The 26,252-nt window shown below is 39.4% G+C and overlaps 1 protein-coding gene across 1 annotated transcript in view; it reads left to right on the plus strand.

Moving 5' to 3' along the window:
- Positions 1 to 26,252, plus strand: part of LOC122792380 (zinc finger protein 84-like) — a 400,930-nt gene that overhangs the window by 20,907 nt on the left and 353,771 nt on the right. The window lies entirely within an intron of this gene.

Below are 26,252 nucleotides of genomic sequence, written 5' to 3' on the forward strand. Positions count from 1 at the left end.
ACAAAAAACATTGTTTACATTGTAAAAACTGGCATGATAATTTCATGAGTGGTTGATGAAATAGTTATGTTTGACTTTAAGAAGCGGGATCTGATAAATGCAAGCATAAACGTGACCCCTTAAAATCTGTTCTGTGTAGCTGAAACACTTTCACCTCTGATAGATATACTTACTGATTAAGCCTTTTCTATCATGTTGGCACTAACTTGGAGTAGACTGGTGTGGTTAATGCAGTAGAAAAAGTAAGAGCATATACAGAATTTACCTGGCTGTCTTTTTAAAGAGCAAGGTTATAACAAATGTGGGACTTGGAAGTATAGGAAACCCAAACACATTGATTTGTTTTCATGCAGTTGATCAGTAAATAGGAATAAGTAAAAGATGCATTTACTTTCTGTTTAAATATTTCTGAAATGCTCTTTATTTTTATGCAAATAATTTGGACATGGGTCCCCAGTGAGAGTGGGCATGCATTGGGCTCTGTCCTGAGCTGTTGTTCATACTGATGATGGACTACATCAGCAAAAACTGGTCAGAGATCAACAAAGCTGCTGTCTGCACATGATGTGAGATTACAAGAAGACCCTGAAAAGAAACATCAACAAGTGATATGGGGACTGGAATGCAAAACTGAAGGAGTATAGAATAAAATCAGTAATGAACGAAACCGTAGTCATGGCAGCAAATGGGGAAAACTTTTCAAATTTAGATAGAATGGGGCAGCCACAGTGGTGCAGCGGTTAGCGTTGCTGCCTCACAGCAAGAGGTTCTCTGGTTCGATTCTCGGCTGGGGTGCCTTCTGTGTGGAGTCTGCATGTCCTCCCTGTGGTCGCGTGGGTTTCCTCCGGGTGCTCTGGTTTCCTCCCACATCCCAAAGACATGCAGTAGGTGGATTGGACACTCTAAATTGGCCCTAGGTTTGAGTGTGTGCATGCCTTCTGTTGAAGGTTGGGCAGCGGGCTGGCAACTCGACATCGTAAAACTCCACTGCCAATCATGAGCGGACAGCTGATCCGCTCTGGCAACCCCTAACCGGGAAAAGCCGAAAGAAGAAGAAGAAGAAGGAAACACTGGAACAGATAAACAGCTTCAAGTGTCTGTGGGATGTGTTTGAGAAGAACTCTGAATGAGGAAGTCCAAGCTAGAATCTGAGATGCTGCAGCCACCTAACACAAAGTGCGTGAGTATTGTGCGACAGAAAAATATTACACAAGTTGAAAAGTAGGGTATATGAAACAATGGTGTAAGTAGTGCTTCTGTATGGCACACAAACTTCAGAGCAGAAGTCATAGTAGTTTAATTACAGTGAAATTCAAGGAGAATGTGTTATGGTGGTTTTGTTAAATGTGCAAGAGAGCATAAAGTTAGCTTAGTAAACTGGGTTTGGAAGAGACAGGGAGAAGGCAAGAAGAGATGAGGATGTCAAGTCAAAAGACAGATGCGGTTGCATGACTGATGGAGATGTTAAGAGAAAGGCTTTGAATTTAGAGAGATGGCAACAGTTGCCATGGGTTTGATTCTCACATGGGGTAATTGGCTAGGTCTAAAATGGCCCACAAGGGCAGTTAGCCTAGTATTAACCTATGGAACACCCTTACCCCACATAGAAGTGGGAAAGTGAGGATTTATGATGATGACTAATCTGGGCATAGTTACAGATTAAAATTAATTCTACAGAAAAATGAATGCAAGACTTTTCTCTCAAGTCAAGTAGTATTACTTTACTGGATATGTGACAGTTAAAATTTTAAACTTCTTTCATTCAACCTTTTCTCCACCAAAAGTTTTGAACTTTGACAAGGCAGTTCTAACTGACTTAAATCAGTTTAAGGCTTGTTTTTCCCAATGTTGGGTATATTTTAAGCCACTTATGGAAGCTTTTGAGTCAAAACATATAAGCAGGTATGTAAGGAGAGTGGGGTGAATCTGTGGTATATGGGAGAATATTAGCTGGAGATTTTTTCAGAATTTTTCATATTCTTTATATTATGCCAAAGTTCATCATGATCCCAAAGTGAATTTTAAGAAAGAGATTTATTTGCACTGTAATTGTGAAATGGCTTAATTTCTGAATTAATTACAACCTCTCCTAAATCTCAACACCTTTATTTACTGTTTGTCAAAAACCTCCAAGGAATCCTGCAGTGGTTAGCTGTGGCTCATTAACTGAGTGTCATGTTCATATTTCCTAGAAAATCGTTTTAAGCTGTTATTACTTAGATATACTCTAAACCTATGTTAGAGGCTTTTTGCCTGGATTTCCAGGCATTATGTGCACCTACACATGAAAACTGGAGGCTTTAAGTATTACCAACAGGGATCTGGGTGTTATAGTATGGATGTTTTGGAGTATAACAGTAAGATCAGTTAAACATTTGTTTAAATGAGTTTCTCTACAACCCTGAATGTAATTTATCGCTACAAGAGATTTGTGATAGGGGCTAATTTTACCCCTGCATATTCCAAATCTGATTTATTTGTTTATTGATTGATTGATTGATCTGCATTTGTTAAATGGCTTAATCTAACTGGGCTTAAAATGCCCTTTTCAGCAGAGGCCCAGAGAGAAAAGTTCCAAGTAGCTAGACATCAAATCAAGTAAACTGATGTATAGTAAATTGCACAATATAAATTAAATGCTTATATCAAACACAATAATTAGCTGTGAGTTATGAAGGAACTGTTATGAATCTGATAGACAGGAGGTGCAGTTTAGTAGGGAGAAGATAGGCTGTGTATGGGTAGTGCTGAAAAAGCAGAATAAGGAAGAGGGTTGTTAAAATACAATGCTGCAAGCTTAATTTGGGGATGCATTAATGTAGGTGACCAGATTATAAAGCTGATTGAGGAAGAGGGAGTAATTGATATTATCAGTAGAGAAAATTGCATGGGCAGGTCCATTTTTTGACTAGCTCTGAAAATGTTCATAGAGGAGGGAGTGCCAGTAGTTTGGAATATGAATGTATTGTAAGGAGTCTCCGTGACAATTGTTTAATTTTAAGCTAAGCATTAAATTTTGATTATCAAGGTTATGGAGGTTGTATTTTATAAGTAGATCATATATGGTACATTGGAGAGCTTTGGTAAGAAAATGTGGATGATTTTGTAGTTGTGATAAGGTTCTGAGTCAATTCAATTGACAAAATTTGCAAAGAAGGAAAAATATATTAAAAATGTTTTTTTTATATAAATATATATATATATATATATATATATATATATATATATATATATAGTATAAAATTATATATATATATACATATATATATATATATATATATATATATATATATATATATATATAGTATAAAATGCATTCCATATAAAATCAGTATGTAAAAATATGTAAAATATAAACTCTGTATTTAGGGCTCATCTTTCCTAAGCTTTAAATTTTGTATTTTGGAACAAATGCCTTCCAACAGTAATGAAACTCCATGGACCTTATTATTAGAAAAACGTGAACTATATTAGCAGTTGCGTCTGAATGCCAATAACTGGCCTGGACTCAATGAACATGTTTCAATAGCATGTCTGCTCAAGTTAAAAGCACGGAAAAGATGAGCCCTAAATACAGGGTATATATTTTACATATTTGTACATACTATTGTCTTCATTTCTGATTTTATAGGGAATGAATTTTATACGATATCTATCTATATATATATATATATATATATATATATATACTTTTTTATATATTTTGCCTTGTTTGCAGATTTTGCCAATTGAATTGAGTCAGTGCTACATGCTGTAAATTTCTTTGTGGTGGCTCCTTTAAGATGATGCTTCATTTCTTGGGGGCTTGGCAGTCATGTGATTGAACACAAACGTTACAAATTGTGTGTGTACTTCCAGTAATGTTTATCTGCTGAAATTCATGTATTTTTGCGATTGAAAGTGCTTATCTCTCACAGTTTAAAAACAAGTATTTTATTTCAGAAAGTTTCTATTTGTGTATTTTACGTGCAGCAGTTTGTTTCCTTGGTCCTTCCACTTGTACATTCATTACTCACTTTTTACATGCTGCTGTTTGTAAATGATAGATGGGTCTGTTATTGCACCCATGTATAGAAAGCCATTCTCAAAAAATACTCCAAGATTCATAGTGATTAATATTGCAAAGTCTCTCACACACAAAATGTATATGTATATATGTATATGGGAGTGTTCTTATTAATAAAAAATTCCCATACTTCGACATCTGTTTTGTCAACAGGTGTGTGAGACTGACAGTCCTCTAATTTGGAAAATATACCCCTTCCCAAGGATTGTGCAATCTCAGAATTAGTAAACGTAATTAGTAGGGATGTGGAGGTGTAAACCTTCCAGGGTGGTGCAGGGAATGAATCATATTTATGGGATGGTGTTCCCACCTGATCATAATGACTGCTTTAACTTTGTTTATCTCTTGCCTTAATAACATTTTTTTGCTTCTGTGTTTGTTAGAGGAGTCTATCAGTTTATCTTTCCTTCTACGTGTGTTTGTGTCTATCCATGGTTTTATGAATAGTCACCAAAATGCAGAAACTTAGAGTCAAGACTGTTCAGTGCTGGCATAGAACAAAGACACTTATCAAAAAACTAAAATAATGAAAGTTAAAAACAGATCACAAGATGGAAATGGCAGGTTTCGTTTTGTGATCCTGTAACAAAAACCCTTCCATTATATTCAGACCAAGTTTATCTAAATTGTGTTAGTGATACAGAAAGTGTTTAGCCCCCGCACCTACCATCATCTTCTTTCAGCTGTTCCCGTTAGGGGTCGCCACAGTGGATCATCTTGTTTCCATTTCTTCCTGTCCTCTGCATCATGCTCTTTCACACCAACAGCATGTCCTCTCTCACCACATCCATAAACCTCATCTTAGGCCTTCCTCTTTTCCTCTTACCTGGCAGCTCCATTGTTAGCATCCTTTTCCAAATATACCCAGCATCCCTCCTCAGCACATGTCCAAACCAATGCAATCTCGCCGCTCTTGCTTTGTCTCTAAACTGTCCAACCTGAGCTGACCCTCTAATATACTGATTCCTAATCCTGTCCATCCTAGTCACACCCAGTGCAAATCTTAACGTCTTTAACTCTGACACATCCAGCTCTGACTCCTGCCTTTTCGATGCTACCATCTCCAACCCATATAATATAGCTGGTCTCACTACTCTCTTGTAGACCTTCCCTTTCACTCTTATTGGTACCCGTTTGTCACAAATCACTCCTGACACTCTTCTCCACCCATTCCACCCTGCATGTACTCTCTTCTTCACCTCTCTTCCACACTCACCATTACTCTGAACTGTTGATCCCAAGTACTTAAACTCATCCACCTTTATCAACTCTACTCCCTGCATCCCCACCATTCCTCTACCCTCCCTCTCATTTACACACATATGTTCTGTTTTAGCCCTGCTAACCTTCATTCCTCTCTTCTCTAAAGCATATCTACACCTCTCCAGGGTCTCCTCAACCTGGTCCCTACTCTCACTACATAGCACAATGTCATCTGCCAATATCATAGTCCATGGGGCCTCCTGTCTAATCTCTTCTGTCAACCTGTCCATCACCACTGCAAATAAGAAAGGGCTCAGAGCTGATCCTTGATGTAATCCCACCTCCACCTTAAATGTATCTGTCACTCCCACTGCAGTCCTCACCAATGTCACACTACCCTTGTACATATCCTGTACCACTTTTACATACTTTTCTGCCACTCCCGACCTCCTCATACAATACCACAACTCCTGTCAGACACCCTGTCATATGCTTTCTCTAAGTCCACAAAGACACAATGCAACTCCTTCTGACCTTCTCTGTATTTCTCCAACAGCACTCTCAGAGCAAATATTGCATCTGTAGTGCTCTTTCCTGGCATGAAACCATACTGCTGATCACTAATCATCACCTCCCTTCTTAGCCTAGCTTCCACTACTCTTTCCCATAACTTCAAGCTGTGACTGATCAGTTTTATCCCTCTGTAGTTACTGTAACTCTGCACATCACCGTTATTCTTAAAGATAGGTACCAAAACACTTTTTTCTCCACTCCTCAAGCATCCTCTGACTTTCCAAAATTTCATTAAACAATCTGGTTAAAAATTCCCCTGCCATTTCTCCTAAGCACCTCCATGCTTCCACTGGTATGTCATCTGGGCCAACAGCCTTTCCATTCTTCATCCTCTTCATAGCTGTCCTTACTTCCTCCTTGCTAATTTGATTCACTATCCCCACATCATCCAACCTTCTCTCTCTCTCGTTCTCTTCATTCATCAGCCCTTCAAAGTACTCTTTCCATCTACTCAACACACTCTCCTCACTTGTGAGTACGTTTCCCTCACTGTCCTTTATCACCCTTACCTGCTGCACATCTTTCCCAGCTCTGTCCCTCTGTCTAGCCAATTGGTACACGTCCTTTTCTCCCTCTTTAGTGTCCAATCTCTCATACAACTCTCTATATGCCTTATCCTTAGCCTTCGCCACCTCTGTCTTTGCCATGCGCCTCATCTCCTTATACTCATGTCTACTTTCTTCATCTCTTTGACAATCCCACTTCTTCTTTGCTAGCCTCTTCCTCTGTATACTCTCCTGTACTTCCTCATTCCACCACCATGTCTCCTTGTCCTCCTTCCTATGTCCAAATGTCACACCAAGCACCTTCCTAGCAGTCTCCCTTACTAGCTCTGCTGTAGTTACCCAGCTATTCGGTAACTCTTCATTGCCTCCCAGTGCCTGTCTTAACTCTTCCCTGAACTCCACCTGACAATCACCCTTTTTTAACTTCCACCATTTAATCCTTGGCACTGCTTTCATACTCCTCCTCCGCTTCTTGATCACCAACATCATCCTGCAGACCACCATTCTATGCTGCTTAACTACACTTTCCCCAGTCACCACTTTACAGTCTCCAGTCTCCTTCAGACTGGCCCTCCTACATAGGATATAATCCACCTGTGTGCATCTTCCTCCACTCTTGTACGTCACCCTATGCTCCTCCCTCTTCTTAAAATACGTATTCACCACAGCCATGTCCATCCTTTTCGCAAAATCCACAATCACCTGGCCTTCTGCATTCCTCTCCTTAACACCATACCTACCCATCACTTCCTCATCCCCTCTGTTCACTTCACCAACATGCCCATTGAAGTCCACTCCAATCACTAGTCTCTCACCCTTGGGTGCACTCACCACCATTTCATCCAACTCACTCCAAAATGTTTCTTTCTCATCCATCGCACACCCAACTTGTGGAGCATATGCACTAACAACATTCATCATTACACCATCAATTTCAAGCTTCATAAACATCACTCTATCAGACACTCTCTTCACCTCCAAAACACTCTTGGCATACTGTTCATTAGGATAACCCATACCCCATTTCTTCTGCCATCCACACCATGATAAAACAATTTGAACCCGCCTCCTATACACTTGGCCTTACTTCCCTTCCATCTGGTCTCTTGCACGCACAATATATCAACATTCCTTCTCTCCATCATATCAGCTAGCTCTCTCCCTATACCAGTCATACTGCCAACATTCAAGGTTCCTACCCTCAGTACTACACTCCTAACCTTCCTCCTCTCTTCCTGCCTTCGGGCATGCCTTCCCCATCCTCTTCTTCTTCGGCCAACAGTAGCCCAATTTCCGCCAGCACCCTGTTGGCTAACAGTACTGGTGGCGGTCGTTGTTAACCTGGGCCTCGACTGATCTGGTATGTAATTATGAAAAGTTCTCCGCATCAGTAATTTTTGGCAGAGGTTTTACACTGGATGCCCTTCCTGATGCAACCCTCCCCATTTACCCGGGCTTGCACCTACCCCAACCTTAAAATTGGTTAACTTCGCGTGGTTAAATACTAAGTTTGTCAAGTGAGTTTTGTGCTTGGAAATTGATTGAAGTGTATGTTTTTAACATGGTTTTTGTCAAGTGTTGGAATTATTAAATGCAGTTTGGTGGACTATGTGTGGGTAAGGTTGGGCATTATGGTTCAGAGTGTGTGTGCAGTGCATGTGTTTCTGGGCTATAGTTAGTGTAAAGATCTAGCTAGGAGGGTAGGTTTAGTATTGTGCATGTCCCTCTGCCCCACCTTACTAACTCATACTAACCGTAACCCTAAACCTGTCCATTATCCCAACTTTATACTTTACCTTTAATGAAGTCCTTCGCATAACACTTGCCATGATTCAGAAAAATTGTTAGAAGTTAGTGGTAGGGTTTCTTGGCGAATCTGACATTAAACCAATGACAAGTGGAGTACCACAGGGTTCATCCTGGGACCTCTCCTGTTTGGTATCTACTTATCTGAATTACAGGCTAACACAGTAGACCTCTAGCTAATAAAGTTTGCAGATGACTGCAAACTAGGAGCCATAGACAAGTCCCCAAATGATGTGGACATCCTACAGAAGGACCTCAATGAGACAGATGCCTGGTGTCAGAGGCATGGCCTCAAGCTCAATGCCAAAAAGTGCACTGCCATCAAACCTCTGTACCCATGAACTACCACATAAACGGCAGTCTACTTAATGCCAAATGTGCGATAAGAGACCTTGGGACCCAGGTGGACAGTAGTCTCTCCTTTGATAATCACATCGCCACAGTAGTCAGGAAATCCTTCTATGTGGAACACCTCATCACAAAAGGGTTCTCATCCAGGAAAAAAGATGTCATTGTACCCCTCTTCTCGGCACTCATTAGACCCATTATAGAGTACAACGCCCCTTTTGGAATGTACCTCACAAGACATCTGCAGCAGCTGGAAAGGCCACAGAAGTACCTCACAAAGAGGATTACTGGCCTCAAACAGATGCCCGACACTGACCGTCTCAAAAAACTCCAGCTTTACTCTGTAGCATGTCGCCTACTATGAGGAGATCTCTGCCTAACATATAAAGCTATGTTAAACCCAGAGCTGTTGGACATACTACACCTAAAGAAATCCCAATCCCTCTGAGCTACACATTTTAGGGACCCAAACCTTGTCACCACAATAAACAGGACATGCTGGAGGGATAGATTCCTGTCCCAGAGACTTCCTATACTCTGGAACAAGATACCCATGTATGTGAAGTAAAGTTCCTCATTAGCACTCTTCAAGAAAAGTCTTAATAAGTGGATGGGAAATAGGAAATACATGCCGGGGATCACTTCTGTGGCTCTGCTCGACAGGGGCACAGGAAATTAACTTTCTTGGGTGGCATAAGCCAGGGAATCTTGTTGGCTAGGCTTACTTAGGCCTTTGGGGCCGATAGCCTAGTACCTGCCTATGAACCTAATTGGAAAAGGAAGCTGTGCTTTGGTGACCTTTTTCTATTGGTTTGAACTGTATTTTTGATAGGATTGTTTTTGACAACTAATTTGCAATTACTATTCAAACAGTAATGCATTCAATCAGTTAACATGTTCTAAAACACACACACACACACACACACACACACACACACACACACACACACACACACACACACACACACATATATATGCATGAATCTGTCATCAAACACTAAACACTCTGAAGAGTGAATATTAAAAAAGCAATAATTTTAGATCGAATGTAAAAGATAAAAAAATATGTATTTTTTGCTAGGCCAAATCCCCCCCCCCCCACACACACACACACACACACACACATACACACACACACTCTAACTATATATATCAAATCTGAAATTGCACGCCAGCAGGGAATGTGGACATTTCTGGAACCCACTGTACTGCAGTTTCATATGCAAAGCAGCCAGGAGGTTTGGAAGCATGATCATCCAGTGAGAGAGAGTTGCCCACGTAAATACCAGGATCTCTTCTGACCTTATTTACCTGAAATGGAGTACCATTTCTAAAACATGAGGTGGGGGCACCTCTTTTGTCTGTTACTACTTCCACTTTTTGCATTAAGCTTGAGACTGTTTTCAGTGCACCAGTTATGTACATATTCCTGCCATAGCTGGAGCTGTTTAGTGTCAGTGAATGACAGTTTAACAGTGCCAGTTGCAGTCATCAGCAAACCTGATTAGTTACACTTCTGAGGTATTGTCTTGGATGTCTGCCTAATAAATTCCAGACAGCAGAGGGTACTGCACTGATCACTGTGGTACCTCACTAGTTACAATTTTACATTCAAGGAGAGTATCGACAATTTTTACAATCAGGGATCTGTTGGATAGTCGATTTGGAATTCAGTAGACAATGTCAGGGTTTACATAGTTTGTCAAGTACTTCAGTATTACCAGCATGGAGATATGTCAATTGCCTTAGTGAGGTCATGATTAAGCAACATGCAAAGAGTGACCACTGTCCACAGCCACTGTAACCATTTCAAAGAAGCTTACTGGGATCAGGTTACAGAGCCTGCCCTTCACAATACTGAACTTCTTGTGGTCTGTATCAGTTAAGTTGCTTATGTCTGCATAAATTAGTTTCACTATGATACAGTGCATGAATTTGCATGTAAGGCTGGTGGGCCAAATGTAAACTGCAGGTATAAACTTTACAAGATAAGGTTATGGTCTGCCGTAAAACTAAAATTTCAGGCTGATAGACACACACATACACACCTTTCTGAGGAGTAGTTGTCATGATAAACACCCAACTGTCTGGTTTTAGCCACTAAGAAAGAAATGGTTTGCTTCTCTTTGTAGACACAAGTCTAACATCCATAACATGACTCCTGTCCTGATGCATAGCTCCTATCAGCATGAAAATTTGCATACTTACAAAACCTATTTATTTGGTCAAGTAAAAGGCATTGCATCTCTTCTGTGTTCCATTGTGTTTACATTTTCTGCTTTTTCTGTTGGTGTAGCAGCACATCACTTTTTTGTTTTTCTTCACAGAATCTTAAAGTGTATGTCTTATAAATGAAACAGTTATATGATCTTTAAGCTAATTTAAACTGGTCCTTTTTATCTTTTTTGTCTATTTATTTCATTGGTAAAACACCATAAAACAAGTCTGTCATGTAGCTGTTGAATTCTTTTTTCTCCTAGTTTTTTCCCTAGGAATTTTTGTTAAAACTCTCAGTTCACCACTGTCATTACAGTGTTGGTACTTATTGCTTTGATCAGTGTGTTTTTATTTTGTGCACCGACACAGATGGCCTGCATATGTGCACTTTTTATTTGCAATATTAAAATTGACAGAGTTTCAATGGGTTTATGCACCAAGCCAAATATAGGTTAATTACTATTCTGACTGGATACATATCCGAACAAACAATACATAGACTAACATCAGCAACATTCAAAATACAGAGAGACTCATTACAAATACATTCTATTAAATTCCACAATTACAATGTTGAGTAGATGGCCAGAAATTGAGATAGGTTAAAGGCTATATCTTCATTGACAAGTCGAATCTATGGTTATAGGAGGCCAACCAGGAATGATTCATGGTTTAGGTTGAGATTTTCAGAATTCTTCATTACTTTTCCAGAGGTATGAGACCCTCCATGTCCGTTACAATATACTAGGGGGATGGAAAATCCCAGTACTAATAATTCTAAAACTGCTCAATAAAATTAAAAATGAATACATAATAGTGAAAGCATGGTAACAAAATCAAAGTATAGAAAGACTGAGGCAACTTGTAACTTACCTATTAATTATTAATTTATTGATATTTGTGAACTGGGGAAAATTTGACAAGGCATGGAACCTCCTTTTCAGCAGAAGCCCAGGTAGAAAAGGTCCAGAATTACAATAATACATGAAACAGAAACAAAATAAAACATGAAACAGAATATTAAAACAAGTACTTAAATTCCTGGCACTCATTGGAGATAAATATGATCAAAATGTGCAAGTTGCCTATTAAGCAAAAAAGAATATAGAAGGGGAACAGCAGTTTGTAAAGGTGAAATCTTTCTAAAGAATGTAAATTATCTTGGAAAATGAGTGTTAGAATTTAGATTTAAAGTAAATATAGTTAATTCCAATACAGTTAAGGTTAAGTGAGTACAGGAATAGTTGTTATTGTACAGAATTGTTAAAAAAATATTTTTACTATGCATAACTTATTTAATGCAGGAGACTTTTCTGACTATTGCAATGGGCTTGCCAGGGTAGCGGATGAGGTCAAAGATGAAAAGAAAAAGAAGGTCATGCTGCGATTAACCTGGTTTGTTGCAGGAACACAGCCATGAGTTTGTAAGGAAGAATATCAGCTTTGTTTTAATTGATGAAAGGTTGTCATTGAGACTTAGGGGTTTAGAGGGAATGAATTCTATAGTGAGGAGATTTAATTACCATGTAGGGTTTCACTTACGGAATTGTTAACATTGTCAGTGCTTGGTAACAATGTGTATGCGAGTTGCAGGCCACTTGTTGGTGTGTATGGTATAATAATAACTGTTAGACTGGGACATTTGTTTAGTTTGCAGACGCAACTGAGTGAAGATGAGATGTTGAGGTAGTACCACCATTTAAGTTTTTGGATTAGATCCATAGGGAAGGTTGCATGCAAGTTTTGCAATGTTTATGTAGCATTGCTATATCTTAATAGATGTGTCTGAGTGCAGGTTAGTGAGTATGTGAGAGGCATAAAGTAATGGTTGTGTAAATATGAAGGCAGAGGATGTTGTTTTGATGCTGTCTTCAGTAATAAATTTATGTATTAAAGGGTGTTAAGTTTCTGATATGTGTTTTTTACTACTTTCGTGTGGAAGTCTGATTTTAGGTTATTATCAATAGTGACACAGAGTAGTTTTTAGTGAGTAACACATTAAATCTGAATGTCCTCTGGAGAAGGAATGGTTGTAGCTGGCTTAGTATCATTGTGTAATTTGGGAGTGAAGAGAATTAATTTGGTGTTTTTGGGATGTAGCAGAAGTCTGGAATTATTAAGCCAGGACTCCATGGAATAAAAATGATTCCTGAGTTTTTGTTTGCAGTTGGTTAAGATTTTCTGCTATACAGAGGAGCACTGAGTCCTCTGTATATTATACCAGCTGGGCAGTCTGAAGGTCATTTTTGAAAATGTTGAAAAGTAATGACTCTAAGATTGAACATTGTCATACCCCTACTGTAAATGGGAGAAAGGAGGCCACTTTGGAAGCCCATTTGACAGCTTGGTATCTGTTTGGATGATACCTACTGAACTATTGCAGGGCTGAGTTTGAGAGGCCAATGATTTACATTTTTGAACAAACATTCTGAACAAAATAGTCCTGAATATATGCTTCTGAAGATCTAAGAATAGAATGGATACTATTTTACATTTGTTTCTGTTGAGGTTGAAAGTATTTGTGAAGTCCAGAAGTGCTGGTGCAGTATTGTGATTGGGTCTAAAGCTGTGTTGTGTAGGGTAGATTATTGTTCAAGAGACACTGAAGCAGTTTGGTATGGACTCAAAAGATTTCTGAGAGAGGTGGAAAGATACTAATTGGGCAATAGAAAGTTCTTCAGTGTTAACTCCTCTTTATGAACCAGTAGGATGTTTGATATTTTCCAGATGGACAGAATATACTGTCCCAGGACTGAATTTTGAATAAAATGGGAACTGGGTAGGCTACTACTTCTGCAGAAATTTTAAGGTGTGCTGATGGATGTAGCCAGAGATGTGGGTTTTAATTTTTGGGGCAGTTTTTTGGTTATCTGTGGAGATTGGTTTTAAGATGAAAGTAGTGTTGGGGAGAGAAGGATGTATGTTGCTTGGTAGGAAGGTGGTACGGTTATTAATAAGGTTGGAGATGGTTGTTGGGAAGGTAGGTGATACTGTTATTAATAAGGTTGGAGATGGTTGCTGGGTACACAGGTGGTACTGTTATTAACCAGGTTGGAGACGGTTGCTGGGTAGGAAGGTGTTACTGTTATTAACAAGGTTGGAGATAGTTGCTGGGTAGATAGGTGGTACTGTTATTAACAAGGTTATAGACAGTTGATAGGTAGGTAAGTGGTAATGTTATTAAGTTTGGATACAGTTGCTGGGCAGGTAGGTGGAACTGTTATTAGGGATGGAGATGGTTGCTGGGTAGATATAAGGAAGTAATTTCTCTTGCATTTAATTACATTCTCTTAAGTGAGATTTTGAAGCCATTTGAAGTTTTTTTGGTGACCAGGCTTTATCTCCTGTTCTCATCAGTTCTTTGGTTTTCTTCTTGTAGGGGCTGTTTTGTTTTAGAGTGGTAAGACATAGTTAAATTGTAAAGTTTCTTCATCAAGTGGAAGATGTTTTAAGGGGATTCCAGTTTAAGGCCTCTATAAAAGTATTTTTCTTGAGTTGTGGTGTTCCATACATTGTTAATGTGGTGCTTTTTGGAGTGGATATGAGATGTATTTTGGCAAAGGTTGGGAGGTGATCACTTGAGGTATCAAAGATTATTCTGGATAATATAATTTTAATGGCATCATATTTTAGTATCCAGTTTAAAGTGGTGGTCTTAGTATTATTTTTGTTATGCCTGATGGAAGTGGTGATGAGTTGGGTGAAGCTGTATAAGTTTGTGGAGTGCTGTTATATCTGTGATTGAATTTCAGTCTGCACTGAGGTTTTGCTGGGTTATAGTTTTGAGGGATATTGCTGGTTATCAGTGAGAGCATATCTTTAATACTGGGGTTGCTATTTCCTGAGGGGAACATGTATGGTAATGAGGCAGATGCTTTTGTAGTTCTTTAGCTGGATGAAGGTGTTAAGCAGTTTGGCATTATTAAATTGGGAGATAGATTGTGAGTAGGGGTTAGTCATAGAAAAGTAGGACTACCACTCCACATTTAGTGTCTTTCCAGTCATGTTTGGCTATGTTATACCCAGGGGAGAATATTTCTTCATGTTTTATTGATGGTTTTAACCAGATCTCAGTTACTGAGAGGAGATACGGTACGGTTATACTGAAATTCCTATAAGTAAAATCTTAATTTTTAAGATGAATGTGTTCTCCTTAAATGATCATATTCCTTTACGATCAGGAAAAAAAACTTTGCTATATTAGTAAGTGTAGGTTTTCTTAATGAAACAATTAATGGTGTTTAAATTGAGGGCTGATATAAGCTTCTTCAGAGTTATTTTTGCCCTTCTAGAGGAAAATATTGATATCTGGACTAGTAGCTGTGGAAGAAGGACACCAGAGTGAATGAAGAGCCAGGTAGAAGACACCTGGAAGGAACTGGTAGTTGTTCCTGTGAAAGCAAATGTCCACCCTCCCTTTCAGTTTTCTTCAGGCCTTATGTTTTTCTCCCTGTAATGTGGTTCCAGTATGGTTCAGTTGCAGGAAACTTGCCTGTACCATATTAAGCTAATTTTCTTTAGAATGAAAGGAGGAGAAAGGCCACCCACTTTTTTTTAAAGCTTAAGCTCTTGCATGTTCATAGGTTCATAGGTAGGTAGTAGGCTGTCAGCCCTGGGGCCTGTACAAGCCCAGCCAAAAAGGTACCCTGGCTTTTGCCACCCAAGAAAATTATTTTCCTGTGCCACTGTCGAGCAGAGCCACAGAGGTGATCCCCGGGGTTAATTTACTATTTCCCATCCAATCATCAAGAGTTTTCTTGAAGAGTGCTAATGAGGAGCTTTGTTTGATATAGATAGATAGTTTATTCTAGAGTATGGGAAGTCTCTGGGACAGGAATCTATCCCTCCGACATGTTCTGTTTATTGTGGTGACAAGGTTTAGGTCCCTAGAGTGTGTAGCTCAGAGGGACTGGGATTTCTTTAAGTGTAGCATGTCCAACAGCTCTGAGTTTGACATAGCTTTGTATGTTAGGCAGAGATCACCTCTGAGTAGGTGCTATAAGACGGAGTAAAGCTGGAGTTTTGTGAGACGGTCTGTGTAGGGCATCTGTTTGAGGCCGGTAATCCTCTTTGTGAGGTATTTCTGCTGCCTTTCCAGTTGTTGTAGATGTCTTGTGAGATACATACCAAAAGGGGCATCGTACTCTAATGGGTCTAATGAGTGATGAGTAGAAGGGAACAATGACCTCTTTTTTTCTGGATGAGAAACCTTTTGTGATGAGGTGTGCCACGTAGAAGGATTTCCTGACCACTGTGGCAATGTGATTATTGAAGGAGAGACTACTGTCCACCTGTGTCCCAATGTCTCTTATCACACTTTTGGTGTTAAGTATACTACCGCCTATGTTGTAGTTCATGGGTACAGAGTTTTTAACAAAGGAGATGACAATGCAATTTTTGGCATTGAGCTTGAGGCCATGGCTTTGACATCAGGCATTTGTCTCAGTGAGGCCCTTTGTAGGATGTCCACATCGTTAGGAGTTTTGATTATGGCTCCTAGTTTGCAGTCATCTGAGAACTTTGTTAGCCAAAGACCTTCTGTGTTAGCCTGTGCTTCAGAGAAGTAGATACCAAACAGGAGAGGACCCAGGACTGAACCCTATGGTACTCTACTTGTCACTGGTCTGAAGTTGGATTTGGAGTCTGCTACTTTCACAGTGTGGGTTCTGTCAGTGAGCCAGTTGGCAACCCATCTTGTGACATAGGGATTTATACCTAGTTTAGTGAGTTTATCTATAATTCCAGAGTGGGGGATGGTGTTGAAAGCCTTAGCAAGATCTAGATAGGCTGTGTGAACCACCTTACCCTTGTCTATGGCTTTGGTGACTGCTTCAAAGAAGTCTATCAGGTTTAGGAGACATGATCTGCCTTTTACAAACCTGAACTGGGTGGGGTCCAGAGTTTGGAGATTACCATTGTCTTTGTTTATAAGTTCCATGATGATATGATCCATGGCCTTGCAGACCAGGCTTGTCAGGCTAATGGGGCAGTAGTTCCCGGGGTCTGTGTTGTGCCCCCCCTTGTGGAGTGGGATAACTGTCATTGTGCACCATTCAGCAGGCACAAAGCCTGAGGTGAGGCTATGATTGAACATGGTACTTAGGTGGGGGTGCCAATTTGTTCTGTAGTTCATGTAGAATGCAGCCTGGGATGTTGTCTAGTCTCATGGATGCTGTGTTCTTGGCTTTGGAGAGTGTGGTTTTTACCTTTGCAGCCATGATTACAGGAACTTTGCATTCTTCTGGTATAGATGGCCCTTTAGAGGGTGAGAGGGAGGTAAAGTTAGCACTGAACCTGTCTGCCAGGATGTTGGCAATATCAGTTGGGTCTGTATATTTAGTGCCATTGTGCTGAAACTCAGAGCAGATCTGAGTGTTGCCACTGAGATTCTTGACATAGCTATAGAATGCTTTGTGGTTGTCTTTAGAATCAGTGGCGATTTTGTTTTCGTAACTAGCTTTGGAGGATTTTATCAGGGATCACAGCTTCTTACTGAGGCTGACCAGGGAGCTCCTCCACTCATGAGATTTTACTCTCTTTTGCAACAGTTTCTTCCTTCTGTTGTACAATTTGTTTATGGCAGAGGACCACCAGATTGGCTTCCTTTTTTTGGCGGATAGTGTCTTGGTTCTGTTTGGGATAGCACGATCCATGCACTCATGTAAGTGCTTATAAAGTGCAGTTGTGTAGGATTCAGTAGTCGTAACTGTATTGTCCATCTGCATGGGTGTCATGAAGTTCATCACTTCTGTCTTAAGATGCATGAAGATGGCTTTAAGAAGCATGAAGTTGGCTTTGGAGAAATTTTTTACCATGGTTTCCTTAATGGGGGGTGGGGGCAGGATGTGGATATCTAGGTTAATTAGCTTATGGTCCTTGATCAGACCAATGAGGTGTTGACTTCAGGTGTGGAACACTGGTCACTCATGTCGGTAATAACTAGATTTAGGATATTGTTGCCCCTGGTGTGGGTGTGGATAAGTTGATCCAGGGCATTGGAGTTTATGAATTCCAGAAAGCGCTGAGCGAAGGAGTTCGTACATGAGTAGTTTTCCCAGTTAATGGTGGAGTAGTTGAAATCGACCATTATTAGGGTGTTTGGTTGAACCCTAATATTTTCCAGTACATCAAGAAAAGAGGAGTGGGAATCCTGGGGCATGGTGGGTGATCTGTAGCAAGCTACAATTTGGATTGCAGTTTTGCCCAGAGTTAGTTGCTCTTGGATAACCTCAGCTGCATTATGCTGAGCAACTAGCCTGGACGTGTGGATATCCTTAATTAATATGGACACACCTCCGCCTTTGGTGTTCCAGTCCAGGTTACATGGCTGAAAAGTATGGTATGAGTTATAGCCTGGTAGTGCAGAGGTGCTCTGGAGCCTTGAACCAGGTCTCAGTCACTGCACAGATATCGATGTTCTCCATTTTAAGGAGTGCCTCGAGTGAGTGCATTTTGAGATTTAGACTTCTAGCATTGAGTAGCATCACCCTCAGTTTTTGTTTGCCTGTTCCTGTTACAGTAGTTAATTTGTCATTTGAACCTTGCCTAAAAAAGGCACTATAGGGGCGGCAAGAACCTTAGCCCGTATCCAGAATCCCAGAGATGACAGGTGCAGGCCATCTCTGGCAAAGCATCGTGGGTCTTTCGACCATGTCATCTCAGGCAGACAGATACTGGATCCCTTTAGAATGGCACCAGAATCTTAGCCAATTGTTGAAGTCAATCATTTTGTCCTTGTACTGTGGCATCATTTTGGGTGATGGCAGAATGCTACTCAGGGCTAGGGTCATACCTGCCTGGGCTACAAGATCAGAGAGCTCTTCCATGTCTTTTTTCATGTAGTTCAGGGAGGTACATCTCCGGTCATTCACACCAACATGGACAATGAGAGTGGATACATTGTTTTGCCTTATTGGCTGTGCAAGAGTGCATTGTTTAGTGTGTTGAATACATTGTGAGTTTGTTGGGAGGTGGAGTTTCTATTGTTTTTGCTTTGGGAGTGGGGATGAGTTTGTTCTGTTGCTTGGAGGTTTTATTCATGAAGTGTTTTGTGTTTTTATGTGTGTTTTGAGGTGTGATTTCTGGTGTTGGCTAGATAAGTGTTGATGTGTTGAAGTGTCTTGAAGTCCATTTTTCTTGATTTGCACAGTTAGTCTTGTTATTGAGCAAGCATTACCTCACCTCTGGCTCTATAGAGAGTTTGCCCAAGCAGAGGTCTTCTTTCCTCAGTAGAGCTGATAAAAAGTCACGAGAAATATAAATTTTTCTTGTCAGGTATTTCACCCCATCTTCTATAGACAGTACTTATCTTGCTGATTTCAGCAGCTGCCATAAAAAAGTCACATGCACATTGGTACTTGAGCACCTTATACCATATTTTTTTGCTTGCACAAGCAAAAGAAATAATAGGGGTACAGGTATTTCATTACATTTGTTGTCTGCGAGGATTCTTACTTTTTAACTGCATTTTTTTTAAACTGCAACATTTTATGTACAGTTTATAGATTTACACATGCACAGAGATTTTATAATGTATTTTGTATTATGGCATTAAGTATTGTATAGTAAATTACAATGTAAGTTACTATAATGTAATGTTATTAAACTGTGCAAATATATGAGATGAATGTATTTAAAAATGTTTTAATACAAATTAAAAAATATAAATATTAGAAGAAATTTTTAATTATTTTACAAACATTCAAGATAAAAGCAGACTCATAAATATTACAAAGGGGAAAACAAAGAAGCAATTCAAGCAAACTTCATTTCAAAAACAAAAAAAGCAAAACAAGAAAAAGCTGGCATTTCAAACATCAAACACCAAACACCTAGAAATTACATCCTACCAAAAGCACATCTCAAGAAGAGTGTGGTTGAGGGTCTGTCAGTATGTGAAGGACTAGAAACTGACATCCTTACAAAAGTCATTCTACTAGAATAATATAACCTTGTATGTTGAACTTGCATAAATTCATTTTATAGATCCTGTTCTGGAGACATATGTCTGACCAAAACTTATACTGAGTCCCTTATATAATGTGAAAATATATGTTCACTACTATTCTTCTTTATTCAGATCTATGTCAAATGCCAAGATAACTTCCTTCTTTTTGGCTATGGAAAGATGGCAAAAATGTCTTTTGCTTGTTAATAAGACACAAAAGGAGAAAAACAGGACAACTTTGATAAATTAATCATGACAGCTAAACAAAGACTAAAAACATTACAATAATTAATGATTCTTCTTCTTCTTAATTATAATGTAAATAGAAGAAAAAGAAATAGCTAAAGAAAATTTGAATAAAATGTGTTAGAGTTAAAAAATGTTCCTCTTTCCTAAGTGAGAGAAAGAGAGAGAGAGAGAGAAGCTCTGTAGAAATTAGACTGAACACTACAGTTCACATAACATTGAAAGTGCTTGCTCATTTTTAGTTTGTTTAAAAGCATTTTATTTTTGTCAGTTGTTTAAATTAATCTTCATTATAATAAACAATACATTAATAGACATTTTTAAGGTTGTCTGTTCTGTTATCTTCATATTCTGCAAGTTTTAGAAATGATGCTGCAGAGATGAGGCCATGCAATAAATGTATATGCATACAAACATCAACTTCTTAGACACATCCACCACACAAACTGACACATTCTAATTTTTTTAATAATGAATATGACACATTATGACATCCTACTTTATTGAAGAAGTAAGAGTACTAGGCTATCATTAGTCTAAGAGCCATTTTAAGCTTGGTAAATATACCAAATGCTCAAAATATTACTGATGTTTTGATACTCCAATTAATTTTATGGTTACAGTATAGGCTAGACAGGCTAGTACATGTCACATGCTCATGCTGCATATTCATTAGAAAGAGAGAATAGAAGTGCTAAACAGGGATTTTTCATTGGATTTTCTAGCATAGGTTCAGCAGCAAAGCTGTGGCCGCAGGAAAGAGGTTCTCTCCCATTTCTTATTCTCGGGCGAGTAGCTTTCTTATCTTATCTTCATGTCCTCCCATGGTCAAAATGAAATAAAAGACATGCAGGTAGGTGCTGCGTGAATGGGGTGTGCCTTCCTTGAAGGTTGGGCATCAGGTCTTTCCAAAGGGTACTGTTATTCATTTTTTCATGTTGAGTTTTAGTCCATGGTACTAGCACCGGTTGTTTTCCTGTGTCAGGCCCTCTTGAAGGGTTTCTGTGTCTTTAGGGGATGTCATGACCACTCCTAGTTTGCAGTTGTCTGCAAACTTGGTCAGCCAGAATCGTTTAACATTTTCCGTGACTTCAGAGAAGTAGATACCAAAAAGGAGAGACTACGCCCACACCAGTCTTTGTGGGAGTCCACTAGTGACATGACCTCTTTGTGGAAGTAGATTCCCTTATCCTAACTTCTTGTGTCCTGTCAGCGACCAGCTGGCTATCTATTAGGTGAGTTATGGGTTTATGCCTAATTTTGTAAGTTTACTACAGTGCCCAAATGAGGTATTATATTGAGCACATTGGCCAGGTCAAGGAAGACTGGTTAAGTAGTAATGACCTATCTATGACCAAAACAAACTGGACAGGGTCCAGTGTCTAAATTGTATTGTTTATCAGAGCCATGAAAATTATTTCTATGTCCCTGCATATGCTACTAGGCAGACTGGAGTTACTCGGGTCCAAGGAAGTGCCCCCTTATGCAGAGAGATAGCCATTGCGGTCCTACATTCATTTGGCACAAAGCCTGTATGGAGGCTGTGATTAAATATACATTCTAGTGGGCCTGACAGTCATGTTTCATGCTGTTTAAGTGACATTCTGGTATAGTATCAGGACCCCTTGAAGCAGTGTTCATGGCGTTAGAGAACACTGCTTCCTAATGAAGTAGAGAATTGATGGAGAGTACTTCTGGGGAGTTAACTGAGGTAAAACTGGAGCTAAATTTATTGGCCAGCAGAATTGCTATATCCTCTTGCTCCATGTGGATGCTTCCATTCACCATTAGTACCGCATATTTTTTTTTGTATCAGTTTAAGGTTTTGGGCATAACTTAACAAAACCTTATGGCTATCGTTAGCTTGGGAAGCTATTTTTATCTCAAATGTAGCTTTGCTGGGCTTCAGTACTCCCCCGAGTTGCTTGTTCAGATTGATAAGGGGGTTTTTTTGTTTTTTTTACCTTCCTGGACAACATGCTTCCTGTTTTTAGATATGATTTTTTTTTTTGTTATACAGACTATTTAGACTGGAATTCTACCAGGGTGTCTTCTTTTGGAGGCTATCCTAGGTTTATTTCAGGTAGATACACCTGTCTGTATGCAGTTGTTTACATGATTGCTCAGGGTTTCTGTGATCAGTTCCACTTAGGCACCTGTGTATGAAGGGGCAAAATGTAAGTAACATACATTGCAGGGATAACATTCAGTGTCTAATGCAGTATACTAGCTGTGAATCTCTCAGTGGAGGACATAGGAAACATTTGTCAATGATGCTATCTGGAATCTCAGAGATGCAGAAGGTTTTAGCTGTTTGAGCTATCAGAGCAGAGCAAGACAGCTTTTGGCAGGTCTGTGCAGTACTGCCAGGGTGAAAAAAAAATGCATCATGGGATCAGGTTGTTGGAGGCCAGTGCATGTGCTGAAGCAAACAACAAAAGGCCATTTGCTAGGTACAAGGTTGGCTGATAACAGGCACTGTGGAGTTTCTTGTAAAAGATCCTGTTGAAGTCAAATAAAACTGTATAACTAGTAAATGCAACATTTGTAGTGTCAGGATGCTCAGTAAATACTCTTACAGCTCTGACTACAGTGAAGGGAATGGTAATGCTCCTGTTATGCTTACCATTCGCTCCACTGTAGTGCAATCTCTGAGATGGTATATGTAAGTTGCAGGGGGTGTGGGGGGTGCAGGGGGGGCTTGCCCCCTGCAAAAACAGTTTTTAGTGTTTTTATTGTTTTTTTTTTTTTTTACTTGGTAATTTCAAGATTCCAAAATCTCAGGTTTCTGGGATTGGTATTTTGAAATGAGATTTTGGGCTTTCAAAATTACAAAGTGGACCCATATTAGACATTTCAATGAATGCAGTTTTCATTTTTTGTGTTGTTATTAGCTCTCAAAGTGTCCATATATCTGTCTGGTTTCTTCACTGTTCTTACAAATCTGTGATGCTCACTAGAAGTGTGCTACCTGGTTTGTGGTCTTCCTTTTGGAATAGTGGTGATAATTGTGATACTTTTGAAATCACAACAGAAACATCTTTTTGTAAGGCTACTGTTTCACATAACTGTTGTACATCTTTGTACTTCTGGTTCTATATTTTCTCAGCCATCATTAAACTGGACTTTGGATGTCCTTGTCTTAAATGTCTTTAATTTCTTCTATTTATCTGAGCATCTACTTGCACGGTATCAAATCATGGTTTATGTGCTCATCCAGTTCTTAAGGTTTTATGGGGCTGACTCTTTTGTCGCTCTGTCTTCTTGTTGCTGTTCTATAAGTCAACTAGTAATATTATTGACTTAGTGAACCTCTTTGTAGAGTTACCTTTATGGTGCACTGAATTTCCCATATGAATAGAGATGTAAACATTGTTAAGTTGTCTTGCAGTTTTCTGCTCATTACTCTATGCAACACCAAACTGTAGTACGAACTGGATTACGATCTGGAACACCACCAAAAGGAACAACCAGTGAAAATAAAACTTTATTTTCTCTCTTTTTCTCTCTAGCGCCTCGGCTCAACCAAAACTCCTTGAAGGCTTTTGTTGAGCCGAGGCGCTAGAGAGAAAAAAAAGTTTTATTTTCACTGGTTGTTGTTCCTTCTGCTCATTACTGTTTAAGTCTTTGCCATTAGGAGAAGTGATAGTAAGATGATTTTGAAAAATGTTGTGTTTGTAAATGAGTTGGTTTGGTATTAGGATTCCATAATGAAATACCCCTATTTTCAAAACTTGCAAAATAACAATCCCCACGATTAATATAACTGCTGTTTGTCATACGTTTTTTTCAGTGTCTAGATATAGAAAACTGTCTCGTTATCCAGTTAAGGGCATGTTGGACCTGTTCTTGTGTACATTTTCCATTCTCCTCCCGATCTTTTCTAACCTCCCCTGATCGAGCAGTATCGTTATCATGCAATATTTTACGTGTCCTACTAATTATCCTCTTTTTAACAGCACGTTCTGCCCTACACTCAAATAAACACTACCAGAGCTGGTCTTTAACTTAGGACTTCCCTATCCCTTTCTCTTTGCCGAAAACTCTGATTTCAGTCCGTAGTAGGGAAGGCAATCTCTAACCTGCAGTCCAAGTATCTGCTTGTCCTCATCCCCCTCTACTTATTTGCTTCCATCATCTTGGTTCCTTTGTCAGTTTTCTCAAGTAAATTCCAGTTCCTTCTTGCCTGATTTCTGTACCACTACCCACAACCATCCCCACTGGCAAAATCTCTTTTCTCCATTCCTATGTTAACGTAGTTCTTAGAAAACTATCTTGCCGCTTTAAGGAATATATTCTGTATAGTTGCTGTTATTCTCCTTAAGGATCTGTATTCAGAATCTTACTTGATTCTTATTTCTAGATCCCCATCATCTATCTTTCCACTTTGCCTTACAACATTCTGCTTCTGTTATGTATATGAGCATTAAATGCATAGGTCTAAAAAATCCATACAAATCAGGTAATCCTAAACCGGGCATGTTTTATTGGGAGGATCAAATTATCTCACTAAACTCTCACCCTCCTGTCCTCTCACGTGAATTCCTTCAACTCTTTGTCCACATTTCCTCTGGTTCATAAAAAAATATGCTTGACCTGTAAACAAAACTAAAAGAACTAAACGTTTTCATTGCTTGTATCTTACTATCCTTATCCAGAAATAAGAGGTTCCACTTGTTCATTCTTTTGCATTGTCTTTCCTTTTGTCTCTTCTCATATATCCTTGGATGCAAAAACAGACTCATTTTTAATCAATACACCTAAATACTTCAACTTTTCATATCCCAATAAATACTGCTAGACCGATTTATGCATGGGTACATAAATTACCACTGTAGTCAATGGTTTATCTTCTTTAAAAGTACATCACAAAAAGGCTTGAAACTATCTCAAAATGTACACCAACACAAAAATGTCCTTTTCTGGACTTACCAAGTTCAAAATACCTGAAAATAAAGCCAACTTCTTCTGATTACCATACTAATTATATCCTTGAATTTCTCAGTCCCTTATTTTCTTTTCCAGTAGGTCTAAATATGTATGTATGCATCTCCTGAGCTGGGCAAAGAATTAGAAAAGGCAGTCCCAAACTGAGGAAAATCTGGTTGATTCACCACTGAAATGCCTTCCATAGGCAAGGCATGAGAAGAATCTGGAGGTCTAATGGATGGTGATGTTTGAGCCTGAGACATCACTGCAACTTCTGCATATTGAGTCTGGCATGCGGAATCATAAGAACAGTGGATGCCATGAACCCCCGGACTCTTAAAGTCTTGGTTACCGAGATAAGGTGCAACTGAAGAAGGGTCCGAAAGAAATCTGAGAGAGACAGAACCTTGGCTGTAAGAAGGAAGGTTGTCATAGAGAAACTGTGAATAGTACAGCCCAAGAACATCTGATCTCAACAGGACAGCAGAAGCATTTTTTTTTAATTTTAAAATCAATCCAAGACTGCAAAGACGATGCAAGGAGTAAAGCAGAGGTCTTTTAGACAAGATGAAGAAGTTTAAATCAGAAGGTTATCCATAGTTTCATAGTTTCATAGTATAGTACTAGGCTATCTGCCCTGGGGCATTTGTAAGCCTAGCCATAGTGATGTGGCTTTTGCCACCCCATGAAATGGTACAAAAATATACAGAATAAATCTAGAATACTGTGCCTCTGTCTAGTAGTGACACAGTGAAGGTCCCCTTATATAATAGAATTAGTTTACTGTGCCCCTGTCTAGCAGTGACACAGATGTGACCCCTGGGGTAAACTTACGATCTCCCATCCACTCATCAAGATTTCTCTTGAAGAGAGTCAGTGAGGGGCTCTGCCTAATACGAACTGGGATCCTGTTCCAAAGCATGGGAAGCCTCTGGGTTATGAATCTATCCCTCCAGCATGTCCTATTCATACTTGTGCCGAGGTTTAAGTCTTTAGCTCTCGTGGTCCTGATGGATTTGGATTTTTGAGGTGGAGCATGTCCATCAGATCCTGATTGGACATGGCCTTGTACGTCAGGCAGAGATCACCTCTGAGCAGGCGGTATGCTACTGAATAGATCTGAAGTTTCTTTAGTCTGGCAGAATAAGACATATGTTGGAGACCCTTGATCCTTTTGGTGAGGTACTTTTGTGGTCTCTCCAGCTGTTGCAAGTGCCGGGTGAGGTACATACCAAATGGGGCATTGTACTCAATCATGGGTCTGATGAGGGAGGAATATAGCGGTACAATGACATCCTTGGATCTGGATGTGAAACCCTTTATGATGAGGTGTGCAAGGTAGAATGTTTTTCTAACCACTTTGGCAACGTGGGTGTCAAATGAGAGGTCTCTGTCTGCTTGGGTCCCTAGG

The sequence above is a fragment of the Protopterus annectens genome, chromosome 1.part2 (assembly GCF_019279795.1).
Source record: "Protopterus annectens isolate FY-2018-M chromosome 1.part2, PAN1.0, whole genome shotgun sequence".
NCBI lineage: Eukaryota > Metazoa > Chordata > Ceratodontiformes > Protopteridae > Protopterus > Protopterus annectens.